This window comes from Pyrus communis, chromosome 15 (assembly GCF_041283825.1).
Source record: "Pyrus communis isolate YQ-2024b chromosome 15, ASM4128382v1, whole genome shotgun sequence".
Taxonomy (NCBI): domain Eukaryota; kingdom Viridiplantae; phylum Streptophyta; class Magnoliopsida; order Rosales; family Rosaceae; genus Pyrus; species Pyrus communis.
This window is the reverse complement of record NC_142579.1, coordinates 7,051,097-7,062,500: the sequence shown is the minus strand read 5'-3', so window position 1 is coordinate 7,062,500 and position 11,404 is coordinate 7,051,097. Positions and strand designations below refer to the sequence as shown.

Genomic DNA, 11,404 nt, shown 5'->3' with positions numbered 1-11,404 from the left:
GCAATGGGATTATTAGGATGTGGATGTGATAATTTAAAGTAAGCTAAAATCATTCTTTATAATATATATATATATATATATATATATATATAAGACTTCACTATTTAAAACATTTTGTTGTCATGAAGAAAACCGGAGGAGAATTCATTTTCTATGAACCTAAATTACAAAGAAGATGATTTTGGACCGCTATTGACAACTCAAATATCCCTATACGTAATTCCTTCCTAGCTAACGGCGAAAAGGAATAATATTTAGCCACAAATGAAAATGATAAACTGTATCAAACAACTAAGATAAAAAGAGCAAAACATACCAGGTGCAACGTATCCATATGTTCCTATAACGGTAGTCTAGATTTAAAAACTTAGTAGTGCCAAAGTCTGAAACATAGGCCTTGTATTTAGAATCCAGCAAAACGTTTTTGCTTGATATGACTCAATGTACAATCGGTGGTACGCAATCGTGGTGCATGTAATAAAGGCATGAGCTACACCGCTAATAATGTTCGCCTTTTTGCCCCACCCCACTTCTTTAGCTTCTTCATCCTTGCTAAAAATTGTAGCCAAGCTACCTCTTTCAAGAAACTTGTACATCGAGAATGGGTATCGATGGTGCAAACTGAAACCATAAAGCTTCACGATGTTCCGGTGTCTTTATCTCTGTCAGTGCTCTGATTTCATTCAAGAATCCCTTCTCCAAATTCTTCTTGCCATCCCACAAGTGATGGAGTTTCTTCATAGCAACAATGTTGCCACATGACAACTTTGCTCTGTAGATGCTTCCTTGTCCTCTGCTCCCAATGCAATATATGGAATCAAAGTCTTCTTTCGCCTTCACGATTTCGTCATACATTGACTTTCCATCAAAATTCAAAACTGAAAACGATATTCCTTAATGCATATTTTTTTTTCTCCTTTATCCCGATGCTTCTTCTTTCTTTCCACTACGAAGACAATTGTAAAGAAAGCAGAAAGAAGGAAAACTGCTGCTAGAAGGGTGAATGTTATTACAAGTACCCGTTTGTGGTCCTTTGTCGAGCCATACTTACAGGGTCGCAAAGGTCCAATGTTGCCGCACAATCCTTTATTCCCTTGTAAAGCTTATGGTAGAGCTTCTCAAAATGCTATTTTGTTGGGAAGAAGACTCTCCAATTCATTGCAAGACATGTTTACATATGACAAGCCATGCATGCCATCAAAACTTGATGGTAGGAAACCAGAAAGATTGTTGTGGGAAAGATTGAGTGTCTCCAAACTCTCCATATTGTTGAATTCTGGTGGTATACTACCCTCAAGTGAGTTATAACTTAAATCAAGTTCGGTCAATTGAACTAACTTCTCCAATTCAAGTGGAATTCCTGGATAAAAATTGTTGTTGCTCAAATTCAGATGGTACAGTATGAGAAAGGCACCTAGATAGCTCCGAGCTAACCCATTGAATTTGTTTGATGACAAGTCGAGATATTCAAGATCAATTAGTGATCCCAATTCCGAGGGCATACGGCCTGAAAGTTGATTTCTATTCAACATCAACTTCTGCAAAGAAGTCATTCTCTTGAATTCCTTCGAAATCTTCCCAACTAAAGTGATTTGAAAAAAGATCTAGCCCATGAATTTTTTGTGCATTTACAATATCAGGAGGTCCCCGTAAGGTTTCCCACAATTAGTAGGGTTTCTAATTGTGGGCATTGTCCCCATCTTTGTGAGATTTCCCCATAGAAGTTATTGTGGCTTAGATCCATAAAATAAAGATTTGGATAGATAATTTCTTGAGATCTATTTCCTGTCAATTTGTTCCCATTAAGACAAAGTCTCATTAAGCTCGTGCAGGTTTTCAAGCTTTTGGGGATTGGACCAGTCAAATGGTTATTTGTAACGACCCGTCCCCAATTATTACGATTTTTTTTTTTATAATTTAAAAAAAAAAGTGAATTTATGAAAATGTCCTTCGAGGCAAATACGTTGACTTATGTTGACCATCTTGTTGTGTCATGTAAGGTTCATTTTCTTGGTGTAATCGTTGCTACAGACGCATAGGCGCAAACAATACGTGATTTGGAGGTATAACGAAGGAGATATTAACGTTTAAAGTCGGGGACATTTTAGTAAATTAATCATTTTCTAGAAGGCTCCAGATTTTTAGAACAAAATCTGGGAAGCCACGTGTGTGGCCCAGATTGAAGGAAAGGAGAAATGGACGGATGGGAGAGAAGATAAAGGAGAGAAAGGAGGGAGAGAGGAAGACCAATCGGGAGAAGAGAAAGAGAAAGTGAACCAATGGGAAAGCAGAGAAAGGAGGGAGAGAGGGAAACAGCAAAACTGGACCCTGACTCGTTTGCCATCACGACCCGGTTCCTGGCGCCATTTTTCGGCGCAATTTCATGATTTTTCCAACAAATTTAGTCGATCCACAACCGCCAGTCATCAAATAGTGACTTCCTCTCCACTTTCCACCCAAATTTGAGGGTTTTTGACCTCAGTTTTACTAATAATAGCACCGATGTGCTTGGGAGGGTTTCACGGCTGAGATCCGCTGATCGTGAAAGCCACATTGACTACCACCACCATTAAATCACTCACCTTGAACCCAGGAACAAAGCCCAAACAAGTTTGGGGGCGTCGGGTTCAATTTGAGGACGAATTGAAGAGCACCCAATTTAAGGGTTTCCGGCGGGTTCAAGTGAAATTGGGGCTTTTCCCGGCCAAATTGGCCTTAGTCACAGGTATGAAAGTTGCTCCACTCATCGAGATCTTCATTCTTGTAAAATTTGGGAATTTTTGGAGTTGTTGGATTTTCTGGCAAGTCGGGCCGGCCGACCGTCACGAGCGGTGGCTCATGGAGGAGAAACCCGAGGTTCCTCAATGTGCCAAATCCAAATCCACCATCCGTTTTTCCCAAATTATAATGCTTTAGTATAATTTTACTAAAAGTTCCCTATTTGTGTTTAGACGAGTTAGCGGGAAATGATTACATGCTCGATAGTTCGAGTGGCTTCGGGCAATGGAAAAACTAGTGAGTGGACCTCTTCTTAACCTATATATTTTTATAAATATTTACCTAGCATGCATGGCATATGTCATGATTTGAGTGATTTATATTTTATGCTTTGTTTTATGGATTTCTATATTATGATTTATTTAATTTACGCTTTATGAAACGTTATAAACTATTAGTTTTACACTTAGAAAAGGTTTACAACTATTGCTTTTATGCCCTTTGATGAAATATTATGGAATGTGGTTTATGAGAATGATTTGAGTTGGATAGTTTTCACGATTCTATATGATTTATGAAATGAGGGTTGAGCTTTTGAGCTTCAATGTTTTAATACGATATTTTGAGACATGTTTTTAGTGCTTATCTAGTGGGTTATCATATGGCACATCTGTACACCACGGGTATTATGTCTATGGCCATAGGACACAGATGATAAAGGAGTGAGATATGATATATTATAGACCCCCAGCTTCACCACTGAAAGCGGTGTCGGACAGCTTCACTAACCACGGCTAATGTCGGTGTGGATGTATGCTATTTATTAAGCTTCACCTATAGGTGATGGATAGATTATACAACTTTACCTTTAGGTGATGGACTTGTTATACAGCTTCACCTTTGGGTGATGGACATGTACTGCCTTCGGGCGACTATGATACCCCTAGTTGAGTACTTCACGGATATGATTTACAGAGGTTTACAAATGTTTTACATGGCATGCTAGGGTTTTTCATAAAACCTACCTATATGCAGGATTATATATATGTTTTCAAAACAGGGGGTTATTATGTTCAAAAATAAAATGTTTTTATATTATTAGTACTAATATTATAAACTTTGGTCCACTCACCTTTTCTGGTTTTTGTGCCCCTTTCAGGAGTTAGGGTCAAGGCACATGATCCCGTCGTCAGGGCACTTCGGCTTAGTTATCCTTGAGTCTTCTCAGTGTAGGTATCATTTCCTTATTCGTATCTTTTTATAGTCATTCTTTCATATTATTCATAGTTAGTTGTATGCTCTGAATACGTTCCTACTTTGGCTTAATCTTGCTAATTACATATCTTTTATTGGTGAGCATGTTCAAAATGGCTTCATCACCCTCAGGTGTCGGCCAGCACGTGCCTACCCTGGTAATGTGGGAGTATCGGGGTTGGTGCGTGACATTATTGGCTATTGAAAAGTTTGCGAGTAGTCCACCATTGCAAATATTTTGGGGTACATAACCAGAAATTTGGTTAGTATACAATAATACATCAGTCAAATTCTTGAAGTTCTCTATCTCTTGGGGTTCGGAGCTAGAGAGTTGGTTATCTCTTAAGTATAAGACTTACAAGTTGGTTAGGTTACCAATTGAAGCAGGAATTGAACCACTGAGTTCATTCACACACAAAGGATAACAAGAGATTTCAAATTCCATGTCTCTTTAGGAATTAAACCACTGAATTGATTGTTAGACAAATCTAGACTCACAAGAGATTTCAAGTTACCCATCTTTTTAGGCCAGAAAGATTATTACGGTAGAGATAGAAAATGGCGGTAAGGTTTGTGAGATCACCTCCAGATGTTGGGATTGAACCATTGAACTTATTCTTGGACAAATCTAGCTCCAAGAGATTTCAAATGACCTATTTCTTTAGGAATAGAACCAGAAAGGTGATTGTTGAACTAGTATAATACAGTTAGCTTTCTTAAGTTTCCAATGTTTGGAGGGATAAGACCTGTTAAATTGTTGTGGGACAATTCTAGGTCCACAAGAAACTTCAATTTCCCTATCTCTTTAGAATAGTGCCAAAAAGAATATTTTTGCCGAGATAAAGAAAAATGATGTTTATTAGATCACCAAGTGATATTTGGATTGAACCATTGAGTTGATTATAGCTAACTGCTAGGTTGACCACAGATTAGGTTCCCTATTTCTTTAGGAATGGTTCCAGACATGTTATTTCCATAGGACCACATAAAGGTAAGATTTTGCAGGATACCATTTCTGGCGGAATACTCCCTAAACCCTATACATATACACTTGTCATGGTATAATAGGTTGAAAAATTAGTTTCATCAAGTTGCAAAGTAGTGAATCCATCCCAATTAGGGCTCATCCACCCTCAAATGTTTTTGCTTGCTACTATTGTTGCTACTACCAATATCAGGAGACTGATGCTGCTTAAGTTCTTGATTTTTTTTTTTTTGGCTTGCTAACCGACCAATGCATATTTCTTTTAATTGTCTTTTTTTGTTAACTTGGTGCCACTGCCAAAGACATTTGCATTAAAAAAGATTTGTGTTGTATGCAACTTTATATAATCGTTTTAGATGACGTATGTGAATGCATGATAATTTGGTGTTCAAATAATTTATTATTCGGAACCGTAAGGCGGCAAGAACGGAATCAGAAATGATGTAGACCGAACAGTACGGTTCTAGTAAGAAATTTAAGCAGAACCGCATTGAACTGAACTGTTGATATTTTCTGGTTTCAATTCCAGTTAAGGGGTGGAACTGCATCGAACCCCTCATTGCCCACCCATTTCCCCAATTTGAGTGGAATTCCTTGAGAAAAGTTGTTCTTGCTTAAATTCAAATGGTACAGTCTAAGAAAGGCACCTAGATTGCTCGGAACTAACCCGTTGATGTTGTTTGATGACAAGTCAAGATATTCAAGATCGATTAGTGATCCAAATTCCGAGGGTATATGGCCTGAAAGTTAATTTCCATTCAACATCAACTTCTGCAAAGAAGTCATTCTCCCGAATCCCTTCAGAATCGCCCCAACTAAGCGATTTGAAGAAAGATCTAGCTCATGAACTTTTTGTGCATTGACAATATCAGGAGGTATGCTACCAATAAGGTTGTTTCCCGCAATTAGTAGGGTTTCTAATCGTGGGCATAGTCCCCAATTTGTGAGATTTCCCCATAGAAGTTATTGTGGCTCATATCTATAAAATAAAGATTTGGATAGACATCAAAGTCTTCAGAAATATTTGATGTCAACTTGTTTCCTTCAAGATGGACTCTCATTAAGCTCGTGCAGATTTTCAAGCTTTTTGGGATTGGACCAGTCAAATGGTTGTTGGCTATTGAAAAGTTTGCAAGTAGTCCACCGATGCAAATATTTTGGGGTAAATAACCAGAAAAATGGTTATTATTCAATACTAGACTAGTCAAATTCTTTAAGTTCTCTATCTCTTGGGGGATGGAGCCAAAGAGTTGGTTCTCCCTTAGGTATAAGTTTTCCAAGTTGATCAAGTTACCAATTGAAGCAGGAATTGAACCATTGAGCTGATTATTAGACAAAAGTATCTCTACAAGAAATTTCAAGTTACCTATCTCTTTAGGAATAGAACCACTGAGCTGATTCTCATCCAACCAGAGCCACACAAGAAATTTCAAGTTACCTACCTCTTTAGGAATAGAACCAGAAATATTATTATTGTAAAGATTGAGAAGGGTAAGGTTTGCGAGATCTCCTAGGGTGTTGTGATTAAACCATTGAGCTAATTTCCACTCAAACTAAGGTTCACAAGAGATTTTAAGTTGCCTATCTCTTGAGGAATAGAACCAGAGAGATTATTTTTCCAGAGATAGAGATGGGTAAGGTTTGTGAGATTACCTACAAATGTTGGGATTGAACCAATTAACTGATTCTTAGACAAGCAGAGCCACACAAGAGATTTTAAGTTACCTATCTCTTTAGGAATAGAACCAAAAAGATTATTTTTGTAGAGATAGAGGTGGGTAAGGTTTGTAAGATCATATACGGATTTTAGGATCGCAAGAGATTTTAAGTTACCTATCTCCTTCGGAATAGAACCAGAAAGATTATTTGTGCAGAGATAGAGATGGATAAGGCTTGTGAGATCACCTATAGATGTTGGGATTGAACCACTGAGCTGATTCTCATTCAACCAGAGCGACACAAGAGATTTCAAGTTACCTACCTCTTTAGGAATAGAACCAAAAAGATTATTTTTGTAAAGATCAAGAAGGGTAAGGTTTGTGAGATGTCCTACGGATGTTGGGATTGAACCATTGAGATAATTTTCACTCAAACTAAGGTTCACAAGAGATTTGAAGTTGCCTTTCTCTTGAGGAATAGAACCAGAGAGATTATTTTTCCAGAGATAGAGATGGGGTAAGGTTTGTGAGATTACCTACGAATGTTGGGATTGAACCACTGAGTTGATTCTCAGACAAATCTAGGTTCACAAGAGACTTCAAGTTCCCTATCTCTTGTGGAATACTCCCAAAAAACTGATTGTTATAGAGATCGAGATTGTTGAGTTTCGAAAGGGAACTGATCTGAGGTGGAATGACATCAAAGAGATTATTGACACTGAGGCTAAGGTATTCAAGATTGGGGAAGGACATAAATGAAAATTCATGTACCGTACCTTGTATATTGGAATTGGTAAGGTTTATTGCAGTGACACTTCCAGGAGCAAAGCTCGAGAAATTGATTGAAATAAGAGAAATATAAAGCACACACCTGAAAATCAGAGTTCGAAAATGTTCCAGCTACTTTCAGAGAGAGACCGCTGCAGAGAGAAAGGAATAAGTGAGATGAAGAGAGAAATTGATAGAGAATCTGACGAAGGTAAGAGAGCAGAATTACCAAAGATTTTTCTTTCCCCAATCTTCGTGCTAGGTGTGTGTGAGAGAGAGAGAGCGAGAGAGAGAGAGAGGAGATAGTGAGGAGCGAGGTGCAGAGGGTTAGAGAGTGGATGAGAGAGGGAGACGAATGAGAGGTGGTGGACGCCGCCAGTGGCAAACCACTAGTTGGTTGGTCATCGGGGTCGATAGGAAACTGAACAGTCCAGAGACGGAGGAGGGTGAGATCATGAGAGAGCAGAACATATCAGATCTATGATTTGGGGTTTTAATTTGATTAGGTTTTATTTTATTTTTTTATTTCTAATTTTAATACAATAGGTGACGCATGGCCTATCCTCACATGTATTTATGTTGCTTTCTTTAATGTTATGTGACGAATTATGTATTTTTGTCACTTTCATAATTCACTGGGAAGTAAAATTTCCCGTATAAGACTTTGTGACGAATTTAAGATTCTTATGTGACAAGCAGAAGCTTAAAAAAAATTTGTGTCCTACAAAAAACTTTATGTGATGCTTTTTCAAAAGTCCTCACTTATTTTATCTAAATGTGATGAATTTCTAAGCGTCACAAATAATTTTGTCACCTATACCATGTTTTCTTGTAGTAATTCAAATTGTCAAAGCCTAATTCGCAATCCTATGGTCAAGAATGTTTAGGATATGTATATGAAAAAGAAAGGTCTCATGAATCTAACTTCTTTAAATTATATTCTCTCATTTACGTATTCCTTAGACTTATTATTTAAGCGTATAATATTTAATGAAACACTTTTAACGAGGCGAAGTCACCCCTAGAATGCGTATGGTCTCCCAATGCGGATTAGGTGGAACCATAGGCATACACATAATAGTATGGTCCCCTAATGCAAATTAATTAGGCAGGACCAACCATGTACCACACTACTACATAGTGCAGTCACATCATCACACAACATACATTCTATAACATATATTAGTTCACCATGAATCACAATTGCAAGTGCACACAGACCTAAACAACCGATATTTAGTCACACAAATGTACAAGTTCTACGAAATAATTGTAATATGGCCTCGGCTTTTCTCTTCATACTAGAAGTTGCACATTATCATTATTGTCATCTAGAATCTCAATAAACATGTAAATTTTAGTAAAGTGCCACTTGCACACAAACCAAGATACACTTTCCCCAAGATGGCTCGCTAACCAAGATAGGCCCACTAGATTCTTTCAGGTCCTTAGTAAGGCTAATTTTAGTATTTAAGAACAACTCAGGTCATTTGATCAACAGTTAACCCATAGGCAACGTGGTCTACGATAGGGGTCAACAACCCTATGTATTCTGATATGGTAGATCGGCATATTGGATTTCCAACCCATAAATTCCTAAGACACTCAACTGACATGCACAACAACATATTAAAATTTCATAATGATCCAATGGTCAGATCTGCCTTAAAGGTCTAGTGGTGGTTATTTTCAAAACTAGGCTTAAACGACGAAATCACACCAAATGGATACCCAAAATGATTTTACGGCCTCGAGATTGGCTAAAGGAACAAAGTGGGACGTTGGGTTCGCGCCGCTGCATGCTGTGGCCAGCGGCCATGATTGTTGGAAATTCTGACCATTGCCAAAATTGTTCAAATTTCACCAATTTGTAAATCATGAAGACTGGAATAAGATCTAAACTTGCGTCAGAACCTAAAGATGGCTGAAAGATAGCAAAAATCGTCGTCAAACTCTTGGATCACCGAGAACTCATGACATTGCCGCATTGCTGTCACTACACCAACAGGCAATTGAGACACATGATCTCCTTTTGGGATCGAAGGTTGTTAATTTGTGTTGGTGGTAGGTATCTTGGTGACCGGAGATGGCGATTCTTCATTGTGGAGCTCGAGAACCACCGAGATTCAACTACATGAAATTGTGGCCAAATGAAGCCAAGCCATGTTGGGGGTTGCTTATGAGGATGTGGGGAGTTCGGTGGTGGTGGTGGCAACAAGCTTCGTCGTCGGAATCGACCGAAAAAAGCCTAGAAAAACTCGCCCAGAAATAGGTCGAGAGGTAGTAGCCAAGTCTAGGGAGAGAGGGGCCAATCCAAGCCACCCACGTGGATTCCTTAAAGGGACCCCTCTCTAGCTTTGCTGGAGCCTTCCATAAACATATGATCCAAATGACCATTTTACCCTTGTCTTTGCTCGCCTATTTCTCCTTTGTTACTACTACGATTCACGAATGATTTTTGCATACGCACTTGTGGAATAGACCTCTAACAAAAAAAAATAATATTGACCTTGAAAGGTCGATAAATTTTCAATGACTATTTACGATTGAAATTTGTAATTAACTAACTAAAATTCAAAAATTAACAAACATAAAACAAATTCGCATAAATACCAAATGCAAAAAACCAAATACTGAAATCTGGGAATGAGATTTCACAAAGGTGGCCGCCCATGGGTTTAGGGTTTTGCCCTACACATGGAGGCTTCCCATTGGCCAATGTTGTGTCATTTGTACGATGGATGAGGAAAGAATTATCCCAAGATATTATTTAAGAGATAACATCGTGGGATTGTGAAATTAGTATCCTTCATTTATTATGATGAGGATTTCTTACTAGTTTGAGTTGACCTTCAATCAGGAATGTATTAAAGATAAGCTTTGGTGATCAATTCTATCTTTCCAATAAGTTGTTTCAGGATTTTCTTGAGACTTACAAGCACACGATCCTGTCTGGGTTTGTGCGAAGTAGGTGAAGGAATGGAGCAGCCATGGACCATGTAGTGAAGTTGCTAAAGCTGGGAAGAGAGCCATCAAATTTCACCTGTTTTACTTTTTGATGGGGTTCACCTTTCCCATGCCACATCTTTTCCAGGAGGTGAACTGCTCCATGAAATGTGCTCCTGCTCAATGCTCTTCCAACACGATGCACATGATGGTGGTGTTTTTGAACTTGAGCAAATTCTTGGTCTTGGGGCTAACGGTGCAACAATGCGTGATGCTTCAACAAGCCAACAAGGGTTTCAATGTATGCGTAATTTAAATCTCGTATCCATGCCTATTTTATCTTCATTTTGTAAAATTCTTTGTATGCTCACAAATTCTAACAAGGCTTATTTTTTGGTATATCCCATGGAATTCGAACTTAATCCCACTTTCTCCCTTGAAACAAAAATATCACCACTTTTCATGATGTAACTCAAATTTTGCTTCACTTTGGTTGGATTTGTCTATTCTGTCAAAATATGCTGATGTGAAAGGGTAATTTAGTAATTTCACCCTAGATGGTTTATTTTTGTTGCCGTGTCACCATAGAGAATGGCACTCTAAGTGCCACCTAGGATAAATTACTAAATTACCCTTTCACGTTAGCATATTTGACGCAATGGATGGAATATGATCAAAGTGAAGGCAAAAATTGAGTTTCCGGGTGTAAAATGAGATTAAGTACAAGTTGGGAGAGGGGGATACCAAAAAATAAGCCTTTTAACAATAATATGCCCTCCTGGGTTTTGGAGTCTTTCTTTTTGAGTTGTACTGGCTTTTCCCATGACTTCATTTAATGTCCTTTTCATTTGTTTCTCATTTCACATGGTTTGAGTGGCCTTAAAAATGAACATGTTCGTAGGGTTGATTGATTGAAGAATTGCACATGCATGATTAAAACATCATACAAGTCTCTTCATAATCCAATCATGCATGATGAAATGAAATGAACTTGTGATGGAAGTGAGTTTTTATGAATAAGATGGAACGGGTTCTTAATCGATTGTTATTGTATTATGAAGAGACTCGTTTGGTA

General features: G+C 38.1%; 1 protein-coding gene and 3 pseudogenes across 2 annotated transcripts in view; all 4 read right to left on the bottom strand.

Moving 5' to 3' along the window:
• LOC148690460 (MDIS1-interacting receptor like kinase 2-like) overlaps positions 1–76 on the bottom strand; it is a 5,690-nt gene extending 5,614 nt beyond the window's left edge. Inside the window, exon 1 of the mRNA XM_088684919.1 lies at positions 1–76. This exon is cut by the window's left edge and continues 293 nt beyond it. The gene's annotated coding sequence lies outside the window, so the exon portion shown is untranslated.
• Positions 77–122: 46 nt separating this feature from the next.
• On the bottom strand, positions 123–1,553 carry LOC137726718 (MDIS1-interacting receptor like kinase 2-like; annotated as a pseudogene).
• A 3,923-nt stretch (positions 1,554–5,476) lies between these two features.
• Positions 5,477–6,486, bottom strand: LOC137726726 (uncharacterized; annotated as a pseudogene).
• Positions 6,486–7,854, bottom strand: LOC148690459 (uncharacterized; annotated as a pseudogene). The gene is made up of 2 exons (XR_015956119.1): positions 7,771–7,854; positions 6,486–7,515 (listed from the first exon to the last, which is right to left on the bottom strand). The product of XR_015956119.1 is annotated as an uncharacterized LOC148690459 (transcript).
• Between the last annotated feature and the right edge of the window lie 3,550 nt (positions 7,855–11,404).